Below are 3,828 nucleotides of genomic sequence, written 5' to 3' on the forward strand. Positions count from 1 at the left end.
ATATTTCTTAATGATCTGCATGTCCATTACAGGTATCATGATACTCCATCCTCAATTTTTTGTCATTTCTCTTCTAAGAATAAGATAATTTCTATATATTACAACACCATGATCACACCCAAGAGATTTAAAATTGATGTAACCATACTGTTTAACCTACTTCCCATTGTTAAATTCCTAATTGAGCCAAACATTTTTCTTTAAAGTCATTTGCTCCCCATCCAGTCCCTAGTTCAATAAAGATTCTGGCACTATATTTGGTTATTTGTCTTTACTCTAAAATACTCTTTATCTTTCTCTGTGGTAAGGTATGTGTCTGTGTATATGAGTGTGTTTGTATATGTCTCTCTGTGTGTCTGTGTTTGCATATGTCTCTGTGTATATCTGTGTATGTGTGTGCTCGTGTGTATGTGGTGCATGTGTGCCTGTGCATGTATATATTATATTTCTGGGTGTGTGTGGTATGTGTGTCTAAGTGTGTGTAGTGTGTTTGCCTGTCTTGTGTATGTATATGTGTGTGTATCTGTGTGTATGTCTGTGTATGTATATCTATGTGTGTATCTATGTGTATGTCTGTGTGTGTATATGTCTGTATGTTTATCTGTATATGTGTATGCGCCTATGCATGTGTGTGTGAGTGTGTGTACGTGTGTTTGTGAGTGGTGTGTGTCTGTGTATGTGACTATGTGTTATAGTCACAGATGTAGGATATGTGGCTCTTTTGTAAAAGTGTGCATGTTAAAGGCCCCAAATCTGATATCAGGAGTTTCCCTCAGTCATTCTCCACTCTGTCTACTGAGGCAAGGTCTGGTGATGAACCCAGAGTTGTCAATTCAGCCAGCCTAGCCAGCCAACTTGCTCTGGGGAAATCTCCTGTCTCTATAACCTATTGACTGGGATTTCAGGTGGGCTGCCACACACTCCCAGCTTTTATATGAGTATTGGGGATCTGAACTCCAGTCACTGTGCTTGTGTGGTAAGTTCTTTGTTCCCTGAGAGATCACCCCAGCCCTGGAATGACTCTGACCCCTACATTCTGGAGAGAACACTGTGATAAAACACTAAAAGCAAGAAAGCTGGGGGGACAAACAGTATCTGACTGTTCAGCTGGCAGAGCTCTAACTCTTAAACAGCCACTGGGGAGAGCCAAGAAGCAACTCAGTTTACACTCCAGATCCTCAGGGTTGCTGAGAACAGCAGCATAAGCAATGTTCTAAAGAAGGAAATGAAGATGCTTAGAGGAGGGTCGGCTGCGAGTTCATCTTCAAAAGGCAGACTCTCTTTTGTACTCCAGCAGCTGTAAATCTGACCCTTCTCTATAAACTGAAAAATTATTCTATGAAAAGCATAAAAAAGACATATTGAAGGTAAGAGCATCATAGTAAAAGCCCAAAGATTAAATAAAAGTTTATATCAGACCATTGAGAGCTGACCTCTGATTTTTCTCCCCCACTTGATTCCCAGGAAGCTGGAAGCCAGGTACTCACTTACCAAGCAGTAAAGAAGAGACTCAAAAAATGCACAAGGAGGACCTCTGTGATAGCCCAGATGGATATCACCACCGGCAGGAGATTAGCCCTGGTCTCAAATGTAAACAGACAACCAAAGATTGATTAAGGGAGGAGTGACTGTGAGTGACAGGAATTAAAACAACAAACAAATAAACAAAAATCATGGAAAGAAACTGAGGTAACAGAAGAACAAACATTAACATCTTCAGAGAAACAAGTGGCTACATTGTACTCACTAAACAAGAACAGGACATCACAAGAAATGAATACAGAGAAAAAAATGTTAAGCCTCAGTAGGAGAAAAGGATGCTGGGGAGCCAGAACACAAAGGCAGGTAGAAAATGTAAGAGAAAATAGAATAAGAAAATTAGAAAAGTAATTTTAAAAAGTCTTATTAAATTACTTTTGTTATTCATTTAGCAAAAATGTTACTAATGTGTTGAATATACAAGAGGATTTAGATAGGCATTTGGAACAACAGATTGATGCTCTTTATCCTATTCAAATTATTGGAAGGAGGTTCAGAGTTTAAGAGTAAGGAGCCATCTCTAGTGTCCTGCCAAATACCATTGGATTCATGTTAGTTCTAAAATATACAGTGGTAGTCATTATAATTAGGAAAAAGTTTAAAGACACTTGCAGTGTATTTGGCATAATTCTATCACCTCTCTGAATGTTTTAACTTTGCATGATGAGCTTATGAATTTAAAGAATGCTGCTCTGCTGAGCATTGATGCTGCAGATACTGCTGATAAAACTACCCATGGCCTGAGGTCAGTATTTCTATTTTGGTCAAGCTTCAAGAATAGCATATATAGCTTGAGCTCTTTTTGTCCTGGGAATACTTTTATTCCTGCCCATTGTGTTAAAGCTTGTTTTTAACAACATCAACATGTTAGCAGTCAAAGTACATGGCTTGAAATTCAAAATGGACCCCAGAGTTATTAAATTAACAGGCTAGCAAGCCAAGGACAGGTAAGATTCTGCACAGAGACTTAGCAACCAAGACAGAAGTACATTGCTTTTGATAATGCATATTCCATGACATGTAAGGAAGGCATTCTTGTCACAATAACCTAAGACAGGCTCAGTCTTGTTTACGAAATTAAAAAAGAGAGGTGGAGAGCTTCTGGGGCTGCTTGGCAAAAATCTGACATGGGCCAGGACAAGGAAGTAGGCCCTCAGACAGGAATCTGACATTAGGCTAGAACAAAGAAGTAATTTCAGGCAAGGATCTAAATATTAGGCTAGAACAAAGAAGTAATTTCAGAGGGAATCTAAATTTTAGGCTAGAACAAGGAAATAGGCTTCAGACATGAAAATGACTTTGGAATAGGACAGGAAAGTAGGCTCAGATATTTTGGTCATCCTGATAAGCTCTTAGAAACAGTGATCACGTGAATGTTCCCAGAACTTTATTTATTGCCTTGCTTGTTCTTTGACAATTTATGTTTATTGTCTTGCTTGTTCTTTGACTATTTGCATCTACTGTATTGCTAGTTCCTCAACCTAGAACTGACCTTAATACTTGCATGTAATTAAAATGGTATAAAAGCAAAAAGGAGAAGGGGGGATGGGATAGGGATTTTCTAGGGAGGGGAAATGGGGGAAGGGGATGGCTTCTGAAATGTAAATAAATAAAACATCCAATAAACACACACACATACACAAACTAAAGTTTCATAAGGAGAGAAACCATGAAGACAAACAAGAAGAAATCACTAAGACGAAAAATTATAAAGAAACATTTCTAAACCTAAGATGATTTTCTAGCATCCAAACCTTTTTTATCTCCTTCAACTTAAATAGAGGGATGGATGGATGGACAGACAGATGGACGGACAGACAGATGGACAGACAGACAGACAGACAGAGATAGATAGACAGACAGAAAGCAAGCCTGGCCTCTCTGGCTACCATCTCAGCTTTGTCCCTAGAATTATAAAGATATCATCAATATTGGATCAGAGTCCTCTGCTTACCTCACCAGTTCCTCCTGAATGTTCATGTAAGACCCCTAATCTCCTAAAACTATTGCTTATAAATATCTGTGACCTTCACCTTGCTGAGTTCAGCCATTCTTCAGTGGACAGTTTACAGATGAGACATGAACATATCATGGGGACTTTGTACTAGTCATTACTTTTATATAAAATATCCTCATATCCCAAAATTATGACAACCTGCTATTTGCTGTTATCTTTCCTGGCATACCACCTTCTCCAACCACACCCCAGTGTTCCTTATTTCCTACTATGATCTGGGTAGGATGGCCTCACACCAGGCTCTCAGGTTTCCTACAATCAAGTGTATCTTA

Source organism: Grammomys surdaster, unplaced genomic scaffold (genome assembly GCF_004785775.1).
Source record: "Grammomys surdaster isolate TR1022 unplaced genomic scaffold, NIH_TR_1.0 1164, whole genome shotgun sequence".
Taxonomy (NCBI): domain Eukaryota; kingdom Metazoa; phylum Chordata; class Mammalia; order Rodentia; family Muridae; genus Grammomys; species Grammomys surdaster.